Consider the following 25,000-nt stretch of genomic DNA (forward strand, 5'->3'; position numbering starts at 1 on the left):
CCCTCAACTGCTCTTCCCTTCAATTAACTCGACAATGATGGATTTCCATTGATGGTTCAGAAACGCTACTTTAGAATAAATAAATAAAAATAAATGAACAAATAAATAAATACATATACCAAAGGCTCTTTCCCCCTTACAAGGGAGGTAGCCAAAGTCAAAAGGCATAAATCCACTCCCACCCATTTCATCCCCACATACTCCACCCCCATCCACCACCCCTTCCTCCCTCTCATCTTAGCTCCTCATGGATGACGGGTCATCCCTGCATCTCACACACTGCCCCTGGGTCAGAAGTAATGTAGCAAGACACGGCACATCTACAGCAAGGCTGCTTCATTTAATCGGCAACCCCCCCCTCTCCGTCCCCTCATGCATGTCACAACAAAAACATAAATAAGCAATTGATGAAAACGACACTCAGCCACAGCAACTCCTGACTAGTGATGAAAAAAAAGAAAAAAAGTTGCTGATATATTGACATTGAGTATATAAAAACAGGTGCAACTTTGGCAGTGTAAAAAGAATAATAAAAATAAATAAATAAATAAATAAATAAATAAAATAAAAAAAAATGTTAAAAAAAATATTGCATCACTACTCCTGACCCCCAGATATCCATTCCTCTGAATCCTCTCACCCCTGATAGGACAGACTCCACCTGGCCAGGCTGCGGTGCGGCCACACCATCCAGCCCTTCTCAAGTTACCAGAAGAAGCTGGATGACCGCACAGAAGATAACTGTCCAGGATGCAACACTTCACCCCAAACTATACAAGACATTATGGATGGCTGCATCGTACACAATCATGCACGCTAATACAATTCACTTTATAAGGGATTTGTGGGGAAAACCCCATACTAGACATGGTGTTCCTGAGAGAGACGGAACTGCTCGGTCAGACACTCTAAGGAATGACAATAACATAACCATAGCAAAAAAAGCCGGTCCAGCATGGGACCACTATGGCCGAACCCGCCACCCCCACCCCCACGAACACGCTTGCGTCAAGTTAGCTAACCTGGACAGACCTCTGTCTGTCTGTTTGTTCCTCTTCAGTTGTGAAACCAACCTCAGTCGCTTAGTCATGTCCATATGATCGTTAGCGTATCGATTGCTTGTTGGCGCGTAACTGGCCAGCTCTCTCCCTCTCTCTCCTTTCTCTCTCTCTCTTTCCTTCTTCCTCTCCCTCCCCTCTCTCTCTCTATCCTTCTTTCTCTCTCTCTCCCTATTTCCCTTTCTATCTCCTCCTCTCTCTTTTCTTTCTCTCTCCTATCTCCCACCCCTCTCTCTCCTCTTTCCATCTCTCTCTCTCTTTCTCCTTTACTTTCTATCTCCCCTCTCTTTCTGTACCCTCTCTCTCCCCTTTCTCTTTCTCTCCTCTTTCTATCTCTCTCTCCTTCTCTTTCTATCTACCACCCTTTCTGTCTCCTTCTCCCCCTCTCTCTCTTTCTCTCTCTCCTTTTTTTTCTATATAACTCCTCTCTCTCCTCTTCTATATCCCCCCTTCTCTCTCTCTCTCTCTACCCCTCTCTCTATCTTTCTCTCTCACGCTGATGCATGCCAGGGCGGATACTATTTACACGGCGCGTCGGCGTCGCACGCACACGCGCACGCAAATTCGTAACCTTATAACATTACACCATGCAGATTGAAATCAGGGAGGGATTATATATATTCAGCGATAAATACAGATTTCAATCACGAAATTACGTACACAGAATCAGGGTGATTAATATAATCAAGACGCCTCCCTAACCCCAACAATAAAAAATAAAATAAATAAATAAATAAATTATAAAATAAAAAATAATTATAATAATAATAAAATAAAAATAAATTAATATAAAAAATTAATTACGTCTATCGATAAAAATAATTAAATAAATATTTCCACAATGCATTTGGTTTTGTAGCTTTCATCTGTTACTCCATATGTTCAATAACTAATTTCCTAGGGCCAATGACGGGTCTTATAAAATGTACGTGAGAGAGAATCATCTCACAACTCATCATCAAAACCCCGTCACCATCCACACACCCCATCTGGAAGTGCAGCCCCGAGAGGCTGATACTCGGTCTACGTGCTACCAACTTCATCTTTTCACACAAGGACATCTGACAACCGGTGAATGATCGTGGACCGTTGCCAACTACTGTGGGGCCGCGGGTTCCAGTAATTCTTGAGGAAACAATTATCATCATTCATCCATTTAACCTTCAATATTTGAAGACGCCTTTCTTTGGACTAAATGGGCTCCCCTTTCGCAGTCTTATTTACTGCCCATTTCGTGGACTTGAACAATCAATTTGAATATGGAGTACATGTAAACATTACTATTGACTTATTCAATCTTTATTTTTTATTTCTTTTTTATTTATTTATTATTATTATTTTTTTTTTTACTAAATTGTCTCCCCTTTCGCAGTCTTATTTACTGTCCATTTCGTGGGCTTGAACAATCAATTTGAATATGGAGTACATTAAACCTATTCAGTCTTTAATGTTTTAATTTTTGAAGACTTTTTTTTAAACTAAATTGTCTCTCCTTTCGCAGTCCATTTTGTGGACTTCAACAATCAATTTGAGTATGCCACACAAACGAAAATGACCAAAATCTACTTTTAACTTTCTTCTTGTCGTCGCCAGACGATTTTATTCGTCTCCATGGCAACCCAATGACACTAAGCTCCCCTTACATACCGGACGGTCCTCTTCCATCTACACTGTCTGTCGTCACGTGATTTTATTCATCTTCGTGACACACTCGATCGGGGGGAGGGGAACGGGTTAAAGCTGCCTTATCGGCGGTAATGGCGGCTGCGGTGGCGGCTGAGAGGGAGCTGGCTGTGGCTGCGGTAGTTGCTATGCTTCTAAACGATCAATTTATAACTTCCGCCCGAACACTCCTGATTTGGAGGGGGAGGGGGACGAGGAAGGAGACGGAGGTAGGGGGGAAGGCCTGGCTGAGAAGGGGAGGAAGGGATGGGGCAGGGAGACGAGGAGGGGGGAGGGGGCAAGGGAGGGGGAGGGAGGGGTATGGGGAGGGGAAGGAAAGGGGGAAGGAAAGGGGGAGAGGAAGGAAAGGGGGAGAGGAAGGAAAGGGGGAAGGAAAGGGGGAGAGGGAAGGAAAGGGGGAGAGGGAAGGAAAGGGGGAGAGGGAGGGGTATGGGGAGGGGAAGGAAAGGGGGAAGGAAAGGGGGAAGGAAAGGGGGAAGGAAAGGGGGAGAGGAAGGAAAGGGGGAAGGAAAGGGGGAAGGAAAGAGGGAGAGGGAGGGGGAAGGAGAGGGGAATGAGAAAGAAGTGAAGGGGCAGGGAGACGGGGAGGGGGAAGGAGAGGAAGAGTGGGAGGGGGAAGGAGAGTAGGAGGAGGAAAGAGAAGAAAAAGGGGAGGAAATGGGAGAGGAAGGGAGAGGAAGGGAGGACAATGCAAAGGAGAAGGGGAGAAAAATAAAAGGTGAAATAAGGTAAATGACAAGGAAAGGGAGTGGATGAGGGAAATGGAGACGAGGGAAGGGGAAGGGAAGGGAGTGGGTGAAGTAGGGGTGAGGGGTATGCAGGTAAGGAAGGGGGAAGGGGGAAGGAGGAAGGGGGAAGGAGAAGGAGGAAGGACATTCTAGAAACTGTTATGTGGTATATAGGGAGGAGTAGGGGGGAAGGATGAGGTGGCTGGGGGGGGAGGCCAGAGAAGGGGAGTAGGGAAGATGGGGGGGAGAATGACGTCAGGTGAAGGGAACTGAGAGGGACTCTGAAGGGAACCATGAAGGGTCATGTGGGAAGGGTGGGGAAGGGAGCGTGAAGAGAAGGGTACACGAGGGAGTATGACGGGAAGGGTAGAGAAGGGAACGTGACGGGAAGGGTAGAGAAGGGAACGTGAAAGGAAGGGTAGAGAAGGGAACGTGAAGGGAAGGGTAGAGAAGGGAACGTGAAGGGAAGGGTAGAGAGGGGAGCGTGAAGGGAAACGTAGAGAGGAGAGCGTGAAGGGAAGTGTACAGAAGGGAGCGTGAAGGGAAGGGTAGAGAAGGGAGCGTGAAGGGAAGGGTAGAGAAGGGAACGTGAAGGGAAGGGTAGAGAGGGGAGCGTCGAGGGGAGCGTGAAGGGAAGGGTAGAGAAGGGAGCGTGAAAATAAGGGTAGAGAAAGTGAAGGGAGCGTAAAGGGAAGGGTAGAGAAGGGAGTGTGAAGGGAAGGGTACACGAGGGACCATGAAGAGTAGGGTACACGAGGGAGCGTGAAGGGAAGGGTAGAGAAGGGAGCGTTAAGGGAAGGGTAGAGAAGAAAGCGTTAAGGGAAGGGTAGAGAAGGGAGCGTGAAAGGAAGGGTAGAGAAGGGAGTTCAACGAAGGGGAGAAAGGAGAGAGAACGGAAAGAGGAACGACAAGATATTCGGGGAAGACTGAAAGGACAAGAGGCGGGAAAATAAATGCCCGCAACGGACGACAAAAGTGACTGAATGGAAATAAAAGGCGAAGAGGAGGAGGAGGAGGAGGAGGAGGAGGAGAAAGAGAAGGAAAAGGAAAAGGAAGAGGAGGAGAAGGAGGAAAATGAAGTGGAAGGTAAAGAGGAAGAGGAGGAAATGGAAGAGGAGGAAGAAGAGCAGTAGGAGGAAGAGGGGAAGGAGGAAAAGGAGGAGGAGGAAGAGAAGGAAAATGAAGAGGAGGAAGAAGAGCAGTAGGAGGAAGAGGGGAAGGAGGAAAAGGAGGAGGAGGAAGAGAAGGAAAATGAAGAGGAGGAGGAAAAGGAAGAAGAGTGGAAAGAGGAAAAGGAGAAAATGGAAGAGGAGGAAGAAGAGCACTAGGAGGAAGAGGGGAAGGAGGAAAAGGAGGAAGAGAGGAAGGAGGAAGAGAGGAAGGAGGAAAAGGAGGAGAAGGAGGAAAAGGAGGAGAAAGAGGAGAAGGAGGAAGGGAGGGCTGGAAGAGGAAGGAATAGGCTGAAAAGGTGGTGGGGGGGAGGAAGATGGGGAGGACGAAGAAGATATGGTGGAGGAGGAAGCGATGGAGGAGGAGGAAGAGGAGAAACAGGGGAGAGAAGAAGAGGAGGAAGAAGAGGAGGAGAAACAGGGGAAAGAAGAAGAGGGGGAAGAAGAAAAGGAGAAACAGGGGAGAGAAGAGACGTAGGAGGAGGAAGAGGAGGAGGAGAAACGGGAAAGAAGAAGAAGAGGAAGAGGAGGAAGAAGAGGAGGAGAAACGGGAAAGAAGAAAAGGAGGAAGAAGAAAAGGAGAAACAGGGGAGAGAACAGGAGGAGGAGGAAGAAGAGGAGGAGGAAGAGGAGGAGGAGGAAGAAGAGGAGGAGGAAGAGGAGGAAGACGTTTTTCAGCAAAAACCTGCAGAGTCAGAGAGAGAACAAAAATATTGCAGAATAACGAAGGGGGCAGCATTGAAAAAAAAAAAAAGTGCGTGACTCTGGTCCATAGGGATGCCACAAGAATACAGTCCCTAAAATATCGATTGCATAAAACATACAATCAATACCCCATACGAGGAGGAAGAGGAGGGGAGGAGGAGGAGGAGGTGGTGGGGAGGAGGAGGAAGAGACGTGAGGGGATTGTATTGTATTTCGATGCCGATAATTCACCATCACTTCTATCCCTGAGGATAAAGAGAGAGAGAGAGAGAGAGAGAGAGAGAGACGGGAGTGTTGGAGTTCGGTGGATGGGTGAGAGTGAGAAAGAGAGAGGGAGAGAGAGGGAGGGAGGGAGAGAGGGAGAGAGAGGGAGGGAGAGAGGGAGAGAGAGAGAGAGACGGGAGTGTTGGAGTTCGGTGGATGGGTGAGAGTGAGAAAGAGAGAGGGAGAGAGAGGGGGGAGGGAGGGAGAGAGTGAGAGAGAGAGAGAGAGAGACGGGAGTGTTCGAGTTCGGTGGATGGGTGAGAGTGAGAAAGAGAGAGGGAGAGAGAGGGAGGGAGGGAGAGAGTGAGAGAGCGAATCTCACTCAAAGCCCGGAACTCGAACCGGTGTCAGCGGATTAAGGAACAACACCAAGGTGACAGATACGACTGTCATACACAAACAATCATGAAGTAGACAGAAGCCAGAGAATATGGAAACAGAGAGAGAGAAAGAGAAAGAGAGAGAGAGAGAGAGAGAGGGAGAGAGAGAGAGAGCGAGAGAGAGAGAAAGAGAGAGAGAGAGAGAGAGAGAGGGGGGGGGGAGTGAGAGAGAAAGGAGAAACCAGAAAAAGAATAGAAAACGGGAGGAGGGGAACAAAAGAAATTGGGGAGAAAATAGGAAGAGGAGAGGGAGGGAAGGAGATACATTTGAAAGGAGATATTGAGAAAAAAAAGAGACAAAAGTAAAGTAAAAGAGAGCAGAAAGCGGAGGGAGGGGAGAATAAAGTCATGTAATAAGGACTGGTAGACAGAGAGAGATAGAGAGCGGGAGAGAGAGAGAGAGAGAGAGAGAGCAGAAGGAGAGAGAGAAGGGGGGGTCGAGAGATAGGGAGAGAGAGTGAGAGAGGAGAGAGATAGAGACAGAGAGAGCGGTGGGGGTACATAGAGATATAGAAGGAAACTGACAGAGAGAGAAAGGACTATGTGGGTAGCATACACAGACCATGGAAAGAGAAAAAGAGAGGAGAGGAGGGAGGGGGAGGGGAAGGATGGGGGGAGGGAGGGAGGGAGGGAAGGAGGGAGGGAGAGGTGGCGGGTAGGGTAGTAGGAGGAAACGCGTAGCATTATATGTCATTAACTCATTTCATAAATGACTGTTGTTACTCACTCGTTTCAGAGATTGTTCTCGTTATTGATTACAGTCTCGGTGATAAAAATGAAACGTGACATTCTGATTAATCCCGGCAATGTCGAAAGGGATGCAACGGAGATGAATAAAATCGCCTGGCGGCACCCAAAGTACCACCCGGTAAGGATAGAGGCAAGTTAAAAAAATCAATAAAAAATAATAATGATAAAAATAAAATAAAAATAAAAATAAAATAACTAATAATAATGATAAAACAATAATAAAATAAAAATAAAATAATTAATAATAATGATAAAAATAATAAAATAAAAATATTATAATACTAATAATAATAATAATAATATAATCATGTAAAGTCAGATTAATTAGGTCTCTATCAAGGTATTGCGAAATAAAATTAGATAATACATAATAACTAAGCAAATAAATAAAAAAATACAGTAGTTACATGACGTCCTGATATATCAATTCACCATGTGTTGCCTTTCATTATATTCTTAATTACAGTTATACCGTAAGTACAGTTGCCACCACTACTACAGTACCCATTGTCTTATAAATTGCGGTCGTTATCTAAGGTGCCAATTAAACAATTTTATTCAGCTGCATTGACTCTCCTCCCACCTCCCTCTGCCCCTCTCCCTTTCTCTCTACCTCTCTCCCCCTCCCTCTGCCCCTCTCCCCCTCCCCTACCCCTCTCTCCCTCCCTCTGCCCTTCTCCCCCTACCCCCACCCCTCTCCCTCTCCCATTCTCTCTCCCCCTCCCTCTGCCCCTCTCTTCTTCTTTCTACCTCTCTTCCCCTCCTTCTACCCTTCTCTCCCTCCCTCTGCCCCTCTCCCCTTCTCTCTACCTCTTTCCCCCTCCCTCTCCCCCTTTCCACTTCTCTCTACCTCTCTCGTCTACCTCTGTCCCTCTCCCCCTCCTCCTACCCTTCTCTCCCTCCCTCTGCCCCTCTTCCTTTCCCTCTACCTCTCCCTTTCTCTCTACCTCTCCCTCTGTCCCTTTATTTCTACCTCTCTCTCTCTCTGCCCCTCTCCCCCTCCTCCTACCTTTCTCTCCCTCCCTCTGCCCCTCTCTCTACCCCTCTCTACCTCCCTCTCCCTCTCCCCCCTCTCTCTACCTTTCTCTCCATCCCCCTCTCTCTCACTCCCACCTTCTCATGTCTCCCTCAATCGACGGTTCAATTTAGTATCTTTCACGGAAAATTTGGAAGTTACTCTTATATGTTACACACACGCGCGCGCACGTACACACACACACACACACACACACTAGTCCAATGAACACCGATTAAATTCACACCAAACACAACCATCAAGAGACAAGAGAGAGAGGGAGAGAGGGAGAGAAGGAGAGCGAGCGAGCGAGAGAGAGAGAGAGAGAAGGAGAGAGAGAATAGAGAATACAAAGAAAATGGGAAAAATGTGAGAACACGAGAGAAAAAAGCAACACACTAAAAAAGAAAAAAGAAAAAAAAATGTTGCGGAACAGACGAGTAAAAGAGTGACAGGAGGAGGAGGAGGGTGAAGCGGAGGACGACGACGAGGAGGAGGAAGAGGAGGAGCAGGAGGAGGGGGAAGCGGAGGACGACGACGACGAGGAGGAGGAGGAAGAGGAGGACGAGGAGGAGGAGGAGAGGGACTGACAGGAGCAGGGTAAGCCCGGGCCCCCAATCACGAATGGGAAAGGAACAAGGGTGGAGGAAGGGCCCCGTGCCACGAAAAGACGACGGGATAAGTCCAGGAGGAGGAGGAAGAGGAGGAGGAAGGGACGGGAGTGGAGGAAGGACGAGGAAGGGGAGGGGAGGAAGGGGAGGGGAGGAATGACGAGGAAGGGGAGGGGAGGATAAGGGGGCAGGGGAGGGAGAGGGAAGGGAGGAGAGGAAGGTGAAGAGAGAGGGAGGGGGGGAAGAGGGGGAGGGGAAGAAGAGTGAGGGGAAGAGGGAGGGGCGAAGAGTGATGGGAGGAAGAAGGAGGTGAAGAGAGAGGGAGGGAGGGGAGGAAGAGGGGGAGGGGAAGAAGAGAGAGGGGAAGAAGAGAGAGGGGGAAGAGAGAGGGGAAGAGGGAGGGGGAAGAGTGATGGGAGGAAGAGGGAGGTGAAGAGAGGGAGGGGAAGAGAAGGAAGAGAAAAGACGAAGGAGAAGAGAAGGAGGGGAGGAGGAGGGGGGGAGAGGAGGGAGGGGTGGGGAGGGATGGAGAGGAAGAGGGAGGGGGGAGGGGAGGGAAGGAGGGGAAGAGAGAGAGGGGGGGGGGAGGGGGGAAGGGAGGAAGGAAGGAGGGTGAAGAGAGGGAGGGGAGGAAGAGGGAAGGAAAGAGAAGGAAGAGAAAAGACGAAGGAGAAGAGAGGGAGGGGAGGAAAGGGAGGGGAAGAGAGGGAGGGCATGAAGAGGGATTGGGAGGAGAGGGAGGGGAGGAAGAGGGATGGGAGGAAGACGGAGGGGAGGAGATGGAGGGGAGGAAGAGGGATGGGAGGGAGAGGGAAGGGAGGAGAGGAAGGTGAAGAGAGGGAGGGGTAGATAGAGGGGCACAGGTAAGACAGGTAGGATATACAGGAGGAAGGGAAGGGAAGGGAAGGGAAGGGAAGGAGAGGACGAGGGGTTGGGAAGGAGAGAGGAGGAGAGGAAAAGGAAATGAAGGGGGGAAGAGGGGAGGAGAATGGGAGGGAGGAGAGGGAGAAGAAAAGGGAGGGTGGGGGAAATGTACGGAGAGTGGGGAAAGGATGAGGAAGATAAAGAAGAAAAAAAAAAGGGAAAAGGAAGAGAGAGAGGGGGGAGGGGAACGAGAGCGGGAGAGAGAGATGGAGGAGGGGAGGGATGGAGGAGTGAGGAGACGGAGGAGAGGGAGGGGAAAAAGGAAAAGAAAGAGGGGGGCTGGAGGAGGAGGAGGAGGAGGGATAGGAGGATGAAGAGAGGGAGGGGATGGAGGAGAAGAACGAGATGGAGAAGGAAGAAGAGGAGGAGGAAGAGGAGGCGGGGAGGAGCAGGAAGAGGAGGCGGGGAGGAGGAAGAGGAGGCGAGGGAGGAAGAGGAGGCGAGGGAGGAGGAGGAGGAGGAACCAGGGGAGGGGGAGGAGGAGGCAGGGGAGGGGGAGGAGGAGGAGGAGGAGGAGGAGGAGGAGAAGACTAAGGCAGTGACCAAGGTGTGCACACATCGTTCAATCAGTAGGACACTGGAAGATTGGTTCTGATTAGCAATTGATTGGAATTTGATTATGATACCTGTATCATTAGGTCATATATCGCGTATCCGGAGAAGCAGGTGACGCAGAATCGAGGAGGAAGAGGAGGAGGAAGAGGAGGAAGTGGAGGAGGAAGAGGAGGAGCAGGAGGAGGACGAAGAAGAGTAGGAGGAAGGGGAGGAAGGGGAGGAGGAAGAGGAGGAAGTGGAGGAGGAAAAGGGGAAGGAGGAGGAGCAGGAGGAGGAAGAAGCGTAGGAGGAAGGGGAGAAGGACGAAGAGAAGCCGGAGGAAGAGGACGACGAGGAGCAGAAGAAAGAGGAGGAGGACCAAGAGAAACAGGAGGAAGAGGAAGAAAAGGAGGAAGAGGAATGGCGTGGGAAAGGGATTGTTAAGTACAGTTGCCTCCACTTTTAAGTATGGCGGTGCCCATGGACTTCGTACGAGAATAAGCCCTTAATTAATAAATAAATAAATAAATAAATAATAAAATAAATATATAATAAAGATAATAAAAATTGACGAACTCCAACCCCTTTTAAAAATAAATAAATAAATAGATAAATAAATTTAAAAAATCCAACATGTACTAACTCTCATTAAGCGTGTACATAGGCACGTTTTTAAGGTTACAGGTCCACATCTGTACCACACAAGCCTCAGCCTGTCTGTGCACATGTGTGTAATTACAGGGGCGTGTCAACGAGAGCGTGTGTATATATAAATATATATAAATGACAGTGTCTTTGCAATTGTCCACGAAATTGCACGCATGCGCAACCACGCCTTTGTAATGGACAATCACACGCATTTACGTGTGTGTGTGTGTGTGTGTGTGTGTGTGTGTGTGTGTGTGTGTGTGTGTGTGCGCGCGTGTGATCGGCTTTTACAGGAACGAAACGCTTTGCGTACCATCTCCTTAATTGCTTTTAAAAATCAATCCAGTGGTTGCTTTGAACTCATGCAGAGAGAGAGAGAGAGAGAGAGAGAGAGAGAGAGAGAGAGAGAGAGAGTGACTGAGAGAGAGAGAGCGTGTGTACGTATGTACGCTCGAACTGTGCACGTGTATAAGTGTGGTTGCACGCGCGTTCACGTAAAAAAAAAAAAAAAAAAACGAATAATCACGAGAGTAATCGTTACGTGCTCGTTAGGCGCCCCCCCCCCCGGGGGAGGGGGGGGGATCGTGACCCACCTGCCCGGGTAGCCGCCTCCCACACCCCTTACAAAAAGTTAATAAAATCGACTACCGCATCCTGTCTGTGTATACCCAGAAGTACAAACTTAATCCTAAAATAAATAAATAATAATAAATCAATCAATCAATGTGAGAAACCTCACATAGTGCAATACACAGTGCCCAGTGACCTCCCCTAGTGAATTCATTCACATTTCTACTGTCCTATATTATCTTTATTTCTTAGCAGTATACTCATAGTCATACACATACATATATAAATATATCAAAACTCCCTTCTAAGAGAGGAGGCAAACCATTACTTCACCCATACATACATACATGAACGGGTAGATACAGATGCAATAACAGGTGTCAACTATAATACACAAGGACATATATATGTACAGCGCACAAACACGTATTTATGTACAGCTCAAAAACATGTATAAATGTACAGCGCACAAACACGTATAAAAGTACAGAGCACAAACACGTATATATGTACCTGGCAAACACGTATACATGTACAGCGCAAACACTATGTACAGCGCACAAACACATATGTACAGCGCACGAACACATACATGTACAATGCACACACACACACACACATTATATACATACATATATATATATATATATGTATCCAGCGCAAACACATATATGTATCCAGCGCAAACACATATATGTACAGAACACATACATATATCAACCTACCAAGAGCTTCCCCCCCCTATAAGGGAGGTATACATACATACATGTCCATCGCACAAACACGCGCCTGTCCTAGCCAGCGTATTCGTCGTATAGAACACAGGTACGCGAGCAAGACTTAATTAATCTCGTCCACTCGAAGCGTCAAGGAAAACTGCCTCCGCGCGCCGAGACCCATGATAATGATTAATACACGGCAAGAGAACAGTGATTAATATATGGCGACCAGACCACAAGGAATAACATAGGGTGAGACTACATTATATAATATATGGAGAGACGACTACAATAATTCATGGCGAGATTAAATTATATATCTATATATATATATATATATATATATATATATATATACATATATATATATATATACATATATATATATATATATACATATACTAATAAGAACACGCTTTCGTATATTACATCAGATGTAATATACGAAAGCGCGCTGCTTCGTTAGTTTTTTCCAAGTGGTCTACTTTGCATATATATATATATATATATATATATATATATATATATATATATATATAGACATAAATCCCACCATGTGTTACTGTAGACTCTCCATATATTACATAATGTTATCTCACCCTGTTATTCATTGTGGTCTGTCCGCCATATATTAATCACAGGGAGGGATGGAGGGGTGGTAGATGGGAGTGGAATGAGTGGGGATGAAATGGGTGGGAGTGGATTTATGCCTTTTGACTTTGGCTACCTCCCTTGTAAGGTGGAAAAACCTCTTGGTACATATGTATGTACATTATATAACATTAGGGAAAACTACAAAATATTTGGCGAGATCATAATGAATAATATACGCCATAACCCACAATACGTAATGTTTTGTGATATTATATTTATTAATATACTGCGAGACTATGATGAATAACATCTGGCGAATTTATAATGAATTATATTTGAACAGACCAAAATGAATAATATATAAAGAGACTACATCAAATAGCATTTGGCGAGACTATAACATAAAATATTTGGCGAGATTAAATCTAATACTAATTAGCCAGATCAAAATGAATAATATATGGCGATATTACAATGAATGATATTTGGCGAGAATGTAATGAATAATATATGGACAGGCTAAAATGATTAATACAGCATAGGGTGAGGCTACATTAAATAACGTTTAGCAAAAATATAATAATATTTGGCGAGACCACAATAAATAATATATGATGAGACTACAGTGAATAACATATGGCGGGATTACAATGAATAATATTTGGCGAAATTATGAATAATATTTGGCGAGACCAGAATATAATATTTGCGCTGTACATATATACGCCCGATCCGTGTGTGTGTGTGTGTGTGTGTGTGTGTGTGTGTGATTCACCATGGTCTTGGATCACGTGTTGCACTCGTGATCGACAGCTATTTCCCTTCCGGAAAAAAGCTCAGAATTCATATTTGACCAATCTATGGGTAATGCTGTGACCTTACACGCACGCACACACACACAACTCCCCACCCACGAGTTGGAGTAACGACTCGCAGCGCAGCGATACTGAAATTATTTCAGCCCTGGGTGGGATTCGAACCCGGACTGCCATAATGGCAGCCGGGAACTCTAACCACTGCGCCACGAGGTGTTCACCTTGGTCTTTGGATCACGTGTTGGACTCGTGATCGACAGCTATTTCCCTCCCGGAAGAGAGCTCAGAGCTCGTATGACCGATCTATGGGTAATGCTATGACCTTACACACACACACACACCCAACTTCCTGCCCACGAGAGTCAGAGTAACGACCCGAATCGCAGCGATAGCGAAATAATTTCGGCCCTGGGCAGGATTCGAACCAAGTACTACGAGCACCACCATGCTGGTAGTCCAGCACTCTACCAACTGCGCCACCGAGTCGTGTGTGTGTGTGTGTGTGTGTGTGTGTGTGTGTGTGTGTGTGTGTGTGCGCGCGCGCGTATTCTAACACAGGAAAACCAATAATGTACAAGATTAATGAATAACGTCGGGATCCAATGAATAACAAATGTCACGAGCCCAATGAACACGTGACATGAATTTCATGAACAAAACAATAACATGTGAACAAGAGGCACGAGTCCAATGAATGATATACAGCAAGAATCCAACGAACAACTTATGGCAAGAGTTCAATTGTGGGAGGAGTTTATGACGTCAGGTCGATTTCGAGAATATTTGATACAAAATAAATACATAAATAAGTGATACAAATAAAAATGGAAAGTACAAAGAAATAAAGAATAATAATTCAATAAATTAATTATTTAAAAGCAACAAATAAATAAGTAGGTAAATATATAAAAATAATTTAAAAAAAAATTGAGCGTTAAGATTTCGTAATGTAAATAAAAAAAATTGAAGCATAACGAATTAAAGAATAATAATTCCACAATCTAATTATTTAAAAACAGCATATATATAAATATACCTGTAAACAAAACAACAACAACAACTAAACTTTGAGCGTTAAGATTTCGTAATGAATAATAAATACGCGACAATCACCACAACGACTTGGAAATACGCCTCAAAGACAGACATCGTGCCCACGACTATCAAAAAGCTGTCAGCAACAAATCTCACTTTGATTGCACATTTGTTCACCAAAGTTTGACCTACTTTGCTCAGCTATTCTCCCCCTTCCCCACCCCTTCCCCCACCTCTTCTCTCCCACCCCATCCAACCCCTTTGTTCGAGTCCTGTAAACAACTTCATTCCTCAGTCACGCCCTTTGCTGAACAGAAGTCGACCACCACAAAAATATAAATATATATAATAAATAAATAAATCAAATAAACATAAATGATAAATAAAAATAATGCAAATTAATAGACAAATAAATAGAATAAATCAAATAAACAAAAATAAATATATTAAAATAAATACATCCAATTGAATAAATAATTCAGGTAACCTACAATCGGCTTTGTTCAACAGAGCGGTTTCCATTACATACTTTATTCTGAACTTTATGAAAGGGATGAGGGGAGGGAGTGAAGGGGAGGAAAGGGATGGGTTGGGGGGTTAGGAGGTTGGGGAGGGAAGGTGGAGAAGGGAGGGGTTGGGGGTTGGGAGGGAGGTGAGGATTTTGGGGTTTTGGGGAGGGAAGGTGGGGATTTGGGGGTTTTGGGGAGGTAAGGTGGGGGTTTTGGGTTATTGGGGAGGGAAGGTGAGGGTTTCGGGGGTTAGAAAGAAAATGTGGGGATTTTGGGGGGTTGGGGGAGGAAAGGTGGGGATTTTGGGGGGTGGGGAGGAACGGTGGGGATTTTGGGGGGTTGGGGAGGAACGGTGGGGATTTTGGGGGGTTGGGGAGGAACGGTGGGGATTTTGGGGGGTTGGGAAGGAAAGGTGGGGATTTTGGGGTTGGGGATGGAATGTGGGGGTCGGGGGAGCAGACCCCATCGGGGTAGTGTGAACTCCAGGGAACCAGAATAAAATATGTAAAGCTATCAAAGATAACTCTCGACTTTGAAGAAGCTATTTGGGTCATGGCTGACTGCGACCATAAAACAATAATAACAATAAATAAATAAAATAAGAATAAATAAAAAATATTTAATTTTGAAACTTCGAAGCGGCTTTTCGGGTCACTGGTGACTGCAATCATTAATAATAATAATAATAATAATAATAATAATAATAATAATAATAATAATAACAATAATAATAAAAATAATAATAACAATAATATTAATAACAATAATAATAACAATAATAACAATGATCATAAAAAAAAATTGATCACATTATGACTACTACCTCTGCCCATCCCTCAGTTCTGCCACCCTTCCTAAATATTTCCTTAAAAAAAAAGAAAAAAAAAAAAAATCCCTAAATCTTTCCTTGACTACTTCTATGACTCCATCGCTTCGTTGCGACATTGCCCCAATTGGAAAGAAGTGCTGGATATTCATTACAAAATATTTCCTTAAATTTTTTTAATAAAACAAAAATAAAAAATCCCTAAATTTTTCCTTGACCACTTCTATGAATCCATCACTTCGTTGCGATACTGCCCCCCCCCCATGGAAAGAAGCGCTGGTTATTCCTGACAAAATAACCTCCCCATACCCACCTCCCTAACCCCTTTCCCTGACTATGGCCTCATTTCTCCAACCACCTACACATGAGAGAGAGAGAGAGAGAGAGAGAGAGAGAGAGAGAGAGAGAGAGAGAGGAGGGGACAATATATACATAAACGAAGACATGTGCACACAATACACATGTAAAATAAATAAATTAACAAATAAAATTTATATGGATAGATCTCTACCACCACCTCGATCATTGCCCCTTCCCAGTCCGGTGATTTGAAATTGGTAACCAGCGCTTCTATCCTTGGGGACAAAATAAACAAACAAAATAATAAATAAACAAAAAATAATAATAATGATAAATAGAGGAATGATACCCTATGGAGAGTAGCGGGATGGACAAGAGAGAGAGAGAGAGAGAGAGAGAGAGAGAGAGAGAATAGAGATTAGTCTCCAATCATAAAAGGTTCGGGTCCGTAGGGGTGTCCCCATATTCCCTTAAGTGTTGACTGCAATCAATAGCCCATACGGGACTTCCCCGTCCGTGCTTCATCTATGCTGTCCATTTGCCCCAACCGTCTGTCCTTCCCTTATCATCTGACGACAACGCGAACACATGTGCGAGATCATATGCGAAATGTGGAAAGCGAGTAACCACATATGTGCATATTATCGCTATGTGAGTAAATATATTATAAACACAAAACACAAATTTGTAATTCGAGCATACAAATATATAGGAAAAGTTGCGCTCAACTTATATCTCTCTTGATGGCGCAATGGGCTAAGTCACTAACACTTGTCACGTGCTAGTCCAGGTTCGAGTTCTTGGACATACCACGTTTCAATTTCTGCATGTTGGCCTCCTCGAGTCTCGATGTTGATGGCTTAGAATTAATGTGTATTGTGGTTGATAAAATGTACAAAACACAAATGTATGTGTAAGTATACATATATAAACACAAAACATGTAAATAATTTTCATGTATGTATATCACTGAATCTCTTCCCCCACTCCCGGCTCTGTGATTCATCATGGTCTTGGATCACGTGTTGGTCATGTGATCAACAGTTACTCTCCCGAATGAGATCTCAAATCTCATATACTGCCCGATCCGTGTGTGTGTGTGTGTGTGTGTGTGTGTGTGTGTGTGTGTGTGTGTGTGTCACACACCCCAAAAGGCAGTACATACAAGAACCACCAATTCTATTTTTAGATGAGCCCCACACGCTTGACCCCATCAATACCGGGTACCCCTTACCCCTTAATTCAATCCCGTGCCACCCCCTCCCCTTCCCCCTCCCTCCCCCTCTCCCCCGGGGGTATCAAAGGGATTAAAAATATTGACGCCACCCAAACTTCTTGGCGAAGTTGTGGTCATCAAATATGCACCCTAATTCCACGGTAAACAAACTTAGAAGACCTTTGTAGAAAATACGACGTCATCAAGGCTATACAAGCCCCAATGAAGATTATTTACGCCCCACTCGATGATGATGATGAAGATGATGATGATGATGGCTAAACGTCACAAACTCCCCCCAATCGCGAGGCTAGGACGGTGACCCTTACAGAGGACTTGGAAAGTGGAATTCAATGAACCATGTCTTTGGTTCAACGTCGCCGGTGGTAGGGTTCGAACCGTCACCCCCTAGACCTTCGCCGCAGGTAACGACGGCCTAACCCGCTCGGCCACCGGAGGAGGAGGAGGAGGAGGAGGAGGAGGAAGATCGCGAAAAACGCGAAGAACACGAAGAATGCGAAGAAGAAGATCGCGAAAAACGCGAAGAAGAAGAACGGGAAGAAGAAGAACGCGAAGAAAACAAAGAACTCGAAGAAGAAGAACGCGAAGAAGAACAAGAACAAGAAGAAGAAGAAGAAGAACGCGAAGAAGGACATTATTCTTAAGTGTAAGTCACATACAAGTACAAATGTCCACATTAACTTGTTACACATGTTAAATTTACACCGAAGGATATTTAGAGAATTACATTATTTCTTACATATCTATAAATATATATATATATATATTATATATATATACATATATATATATATACATATATATATATATATATATATATATATATATGGCCCCTGCACAATTACACACACACAAAAGTACATGTTCATGCGTGTGCGTATGTGTATGTGAACATCAGCATGTCCTGAAAGACGTTCAGTGTTCAATACTGGAAACACTCCATCGCGTCTCAAAAGACGACCAGTGTATAAATAAAAGCGTAGGCCTTAGACAAATGTCATAACAGTAAAAAAAAAAAAAAAGTAGCCCTTAGACAAGTGTCATACCAGTATACACACACACACACACACACACAAAAAAAAAAAAAAGGTAGGCCTTAGGCAATTGTCCTAAGACGTGTGTAAAGTTATAAGTCAACCTAGATACGCGGCGGCAAAGGGAACAAAGGTAATTGAGACGTGGTCCGACAAGAAGGTGACACGTAATTGGCAGGTGACACCGGCACTGGACAACACGTGACACGCCCACCCTCACCCCCAACCCGCCGGGTCTGATCAGACCCGATTACGTGGACTGACGCCTCCATTCGACCCAGTGCCTCATATTTCACATCAACATATCCCACAAGGGAACAAAAAGGAATAATATATACATAAATATATATATATATATATATATATATATATATATATATATATATATATATACACGCGCGCGCGCACGTGTATGGTCACAGCATTACCCTTAGATTGGTGATATATATATATATATATATATATATATATATATATATATATATATATATATATATATATATATATATGACAATCTAAGGGTAATGCTGTGACCATACACGTGCGTGCGCGCGTGTATATATATATATATATATATATATATATATATATATATATATATATATATATATATATATATATATATATATATATAATATCCGTAGAGGACCACTCCGGCAGATAAGGTAGAAAAATGAAACAAATTAATTAATTAATCAATTAAAAATTATATAGAAAAAAATAGAATAAATAAATAAAAATAAATAATGATAACAATAATAAAAGGACAACCAAGCCCGTCGCTATCAATGTGGAGCCCCCACGGAAACGAATAAAATCAAGTACTTCCGGGTACCATTCCCAATGCCCCCGAACTGGCTACCCAAGTATATAGGGTACAGGTGCCGGTTTGGGCAGTCGCTGAGCGCATCATAGCGCAGGCTCTTCGCTTTGTTCTAGCTAACGGCTGATGATTTTATATCCGGTCGAGAGGCGACCTCAGTACAAGAGAGGAAGAGGGTGAGATAGAGAGAGGAGAGAGAGAGAAAGAGAAAGAAATTAAAGAAGGGAGAGAGACGTCCTACACCAGTATTGATACTACACAATACTGACAGAATACGGACAGTGATGAAGATCCCCACAGAGGATGAGGGGGGAGGGGGGGAGATGATAGTATTTTCAATACTACCGATAGTGTAGGGGCCGCTAGACCAATTTCTATTCAATTTCTAACATGGTAATGATGGATCAAGTCAAAGCATTTCTAGATGAGAACACACCTTTCTAGCCACACCATAGAGCGATTACTAGTGCATGACCAGAAGCTCCACTAATACTGCAAACCGTTACTAACCCCCTTGGACATAGGGAATAGATCTATGACTGTGTGTGTGTCTGTGTGTGTGTGTGTGTGTGTGTGTGTGTGTGTGTGTGTGTGTGTGTGTGTGTGTGTGTGTGTGTGTGTGTGTGTGTGTGTGTGTGTGTGTGTGTGTGTGTGTGATTCACCATGGTCTTGGATCACGTGTTGGACTCGTGATCGACAGCTATACCCCTCCCGGAAGAGAGCCCAGAGCTCATATATGACCGATCTATGGGTAATGCTGTGACGCGCGCGCGTGTGTGTCTGTGCATGTCTGTGTGTGTGTTAGTGTGTGCGTTAGTGTTTTGTGTATTTGTGTGTGTGTGTGTGTGTGTATGTGTGTGTGTGTGTGTGTGTGTGTGTGTGTGTGTGTGTGTGTGTGTGTGTGTGTGTGTGTGGATGTGTGTAGGCCACAACATCACCCATACACTAAACTATCAAATCTCTAAGCTCTCATCAACAATCGACCACGTGTCCAGCACGTGGTCCGGGAGCATGGCGGTGAATCACAACACGCTGCATATATAGATGAGGTCCGCCTTAAGCGGTGTTCGATGTCAGGTCCCAACTATAATCAGCGAAGACAAAAGTTTGGCACCAGAGTTTGACCCAGTTCCTCGCCGCGCCGAACATACCTGAGTCCTGTTTCTGTATTCATGAGACACAGTCACTTGCCATAAATCCTGACCCCCCCTTGCCCCCTTCTCCCCTCCTCTGTCCCCCCTCCCCCCTCGTCCTTAGTCAACCACACCTCTCTGATAGATACAATAGCCTGTCGCCAGATGATCTTTTTATTACCCAACGAATGGAATGCTTCAGTGGTCAAATATGTCTCTAGTTTTATATGTCAGTAAATACACACATACACACACAAACACACGTCTCCAGGATTAGTTTTATGTTAGTATACACACATACACACACAAACACACATGTCCCCAGGATTAATTTTGTATGCCAGTAAATACAGACATACACACATACTGTACACACACAAACATACATGTCGACAGGATTAGTTTTGTCAGTAAATACACACATACATACATACACACACACACACACACACACACGTGTACACACACACACACACACACACAAACACACGTCTCCAGGATTAGTTTTATATGTCAGTATACACACATACACACACAAACACACGTCCCCAGGATTAATTTTGTATGTCAGTAAATACACACATACACACACAAACACGTCTCCAGGATTATTTTGTCAGTAAATACACACACACACACACACACACACACACACACACACACACACACACACACACACACACGTGCTACAAGGCAATGTATCACTTGTCAAAGAAATTATTACTTTCCAAAGTTCTCAAAACTTTCAGATTTTTTTAATATTTTTTTTATGGCTATATCGTACTTGGGGTCAACCATAGCCAACACGTCTCCAGGTCAACCAATTCCACAATAGCTATGTGTACGAGTGTATGGGGAGAGGGGGACACACACCCTCACCAAATGAGACAAATCTCTCCCCGGCCTCTGACCCCCCCCCCCCTATATGGCACCGTGGAGAACTTCACATATTTCATTCTGGAAGACTCCGAACAAGTACATAATGGCAACCATTCTCAAGGATGTTTTCTGGCTGTCGCCTGACGATTTTATGACACACACACACACACACATATAATATATATATATATATATATATATATATATAACGTAGAAACCACTGTTGGTGTAGAAAAGACTGGAAACGGGGAAACTATATATTTCGATTGCAAACTGCAATCCTCTTCAGAGGATTGCAGTTTGCAATCGAAATATATAGATTCCCCGTTTCCAGTCTTTTCTACTCCAACAGTGGTTTCTACGTTATTGACAAATGTGTGATTATATTTTTCACCTGTAATATATATATATATATATATATATATATATATTTATATATATATATGTATATATATACACATATACATATATATATATATATATATATATATATATATTCATGCACGTCACAGTTATGGAGAAATTAAAAGAAATCTTAGTCTACTGTAAGTATACAATATACTGTAATACAGTTAGTTTACAGTATATGCCTATCCATTTAAGAACCTTATATATGCACGCACACACACACACTGTTACGGCTCGACGGTGCAGTGGTACCGTTCACAACTGCTAACTCTGCGGTCCGAGTTGGAATCCCGCCCAGGGCTGAAATAATTTCAGTGTCGCTGTGCTGCGAACCGTTACTCCAACTCTCGTGGGCGAGGAGTTGAATGTGTGTCAGGTGCATTACCCATAGATCGGTCATATATGAGCTCTGAGCTCTCTTTCGGGAGGGTAGTACCTGTCGATCACGTGATCCAAGACCATGGTGAATTACTTACACACACACACACACACACACACACACACACACACACACACACACACACACATATATATATATATATATATATATATTATATATATATATATATACACACACATACAAAAACATGAATAATAATCAGGAAATCAATAGTAATAATAATAATCATGTCAGTATGATTCCAGCCTGCTGGGGATTGATTCCCGGTAGGGTTAACATCAGGGGTGGGGGGTGGGGTGAGAGACTGGGGGGTATGGAGGCCAGTGGGGGGAAGGGAATGGAAATGATTCATCGAGAAGGGAGTGGCATAAGAATAAAATCACTTGACGGCACCTATGACAAAATGAAGGAGGTGGGGAAAGGGGTGGGGAGCTCTAGTTCACCAGCGCTTCTATCCAAGTATAACGCAGGGGGGGGGGAGACCCGAAAGCGGCCCAGGTGCCCAGGTCGCGGGGTCATCATCCATCATGCAATGCGTTGATGCCTTTCCGGGCGTTTAACAAGCAAAGTTGGATGACTTACGATTGCCCTAATATACTACGCACTCCTCCTCTTCCTCCCCACCTCCCTCCTCCCCTCCCTCTTCCTCCTCCTCGCACTCCTCCCTCATCCCACCGTCTTTCTATTCATTTCCTAGTCCTTCTCTCTCTCTCTCTCCCTTTCCCTCCCCCTTCTTCCTCTTCTTACCCATCTCTCTCTCCTACTCCTCCTTCCGCTCCCTCACTCACACCTCCTTTTCCCTCTTATTTTCCTTTCCCCTCTTTCTTCCCCTTCCCCAATCCTTCCCTCACCACCACCATCCTTTCTTCCCCTCCTCCCTCCGTATCTCCCCTCTCCCACTCTTCCTTTCCCTCACTCCCACCTCCCTTTCTTCCTTCCCCTGCCTATCTCCCTTTCCCCCCTCCTCTCCCCACCTCCCCTTCCCTCCCCTCCCACCCACCTTCCCTTCCCCCTCCCACCCACCTCCACTCCCCTTCCCCCTTCTCTCCCACCTCCCCTCCCCTTCCCCCTCCCACCCACCTCCCCTACCCTTCCCCCTTCCCTCCCACCTCCCCTACCCTTCCCCCTTCCCTCCCACCTCCCCTACCCTTCCCCCTTCCCTCCCACCTCCCCTAACCTCCTACTTCCTCTTCCACATTGGGCAATGATTGACTGGGCGCATTCCACATACTCTCCCCCCCTTTCCCCCCCCCCCGCCAAAGTAATACCAACTCCTCAAAATTAATGTCGAATAAATGAGCCTGGATCAATCCACACTTGATAACGTTTGATTAAACGTTTGGCTAATGAACGATTCTAATCTATGAAATGGATCGATATTCTAAATCATATTGGGTCTCTAAGCTGTAACTGATATTAGAATCGGATGAAAGAGAGAGGGAGAGAGAGAGAAAGAGCTAAAGAGTAAAAGAGCATAAAGAAGAAGAGAGTACAACAGAAGTATAATTTGTACGTAAATAAATATGTATATCATAATTTGTTATAATCAACATAACCGAATACACATATAATGCTCTTTGGACCATGATTCTTCTTTGTTATCTAATTATATTTATATTCATATTCCTCCCTTCTCTTATTTATTTGTTTAAAATTTTGTCATTTTCGGTCAGTTTTCTACGTTTTGTTGAAATCTGAGAGCAAGGTTTTACTATGTATTTATATATGTATATGTATTTATACATGTATGTATGCATGGACATATGTACGTATATATGTATGTACGCATGTCTATAAGTGTATGCATATATATATTTATGTACGTATGTATGCAGGTACACATGTACGTATATATGTATGTACGCAAGTCTATAAATGTATGCATGTATATTTTTATGTACGTATGTATATGTGTGTATGCATCCACACATTCACATGTGTTTGTATACACGTACGTGTGCATGCATACATATACATGCATGTTTGCATATATACATGAAGTATGTATGTTCGCAATCGGTTAAGTCACTATCACTTGTCACGTGCTAGCGGAGGTTCGGGTCCTTGGCTGTGCCACGTTTCAATTTCTGCATGTATGCCTCCTCGAGTTTCTCGATGTTGATGGTTTAGAATTAAAGTGCATTGTGGATGATACATATATGCATATTATATATATATATATATATATATATATATATATATACATATATATATATACATATATATATATAAATACTGCATGTATACCGCATGCATGAATATACACAGGTATGCAGGTATACACATGTATGAAAAACCTAGTTACAATATTCGAAACAACTGGTACATACACGAGCATGGGGGTAATCTTCAGACATAGGCATGCATACACACATACATACAACTCTGGCGCATACATACACACACACATACGCAAACACCTCGTACCGTAGTGGTAAGAGTTCTCGGCTGCCACTACGGCGGTACGGGTTCGAATCCCACCCAGGGCTGAAATAATTTCAGTATCGCTGCGCTGCGGGTTGTTACTCCAACTCTCATGGGCAGGGAGTTGTGTGTGTGTGTGTGTGTGAAAGGTCACAGCATTACCAACAGATCGGTCATATGAGCTCTGAGCTCTCTTCCGGGAGAGAAATAGATGTCAATCACGAGTCCAACACGTGATCCAAGACCATGGTGGTGAACATACACAACCACGTGTACACAGGGTATAAAGAAAAAAATCGAGTCCCGCGCATTAAATATGAATAGTAATTACTTACACACACACACACACACACACACACACACACACACACACACACATAAATAAAAATATGATGAAGTTGTTTCAGGTCAATCGTGGTCATGAAGAAAGAAAGAAAAAAAAACGATATCAAGAACTTGTGTACAAAGTTCACGAAGAGTGAATTCGAGAAATGGGCGAGAGCATCGACTACACGATAGAGTAGTGACCTCTGTACAGATTGTACAACCACGATCTAAGGGCCTCTTCGTAACATGTCTCAAACAATAGCAGCAGCCCCCTCCCCCGAAAAAAAAAAAAATGCTGGGCTGCAACTAAAATCGCCTCCTGTGCCCTGTGTGCTCGGACTTCACGGGTCCGCATCTTACGAACCACAAGCGAAACAGACCCGCTACTCACCACACACCATGCATGTCCCCACCCGTACCATAAGCTACCACCCACCAACCCGGAAATTCTTCAGAACCCGGGGACCGTTGCCTGGTGCCTTGGGGCAGCGGGCAACT

General features: G+C 44.3%; 1 protein-coding gene across 4 annotated transcripts in view; it reads right to left on the reverse strand.

The window, feature by feature from the left end:
• Positions 1-25,000, reverse strand: part of Ino80 (chromatin-remodeling ATPase INO80) — a 278,764-nt gene that overhangs the window by 170,072 nt on the left and 83,692 nt on the right. The gene's annotated exons all lie outside the window — the stretch shown is intronic.

The sequence above is a fragment of the Oratosquilla oratoria genome, chromosome 7 (genome assembly GCF_046742065.1).
Source record: "Oratosquilla oratoria isolate Oo_2021 chromosome 7, ASM4674206v1, whole genome shotgun sequence".
NCBI lineage: Eukaryota > Metazoa > Arthropoda > Malacostraca > Stomatopoda > Squillidae > Oratosquilla > Oratosquilla oratoria.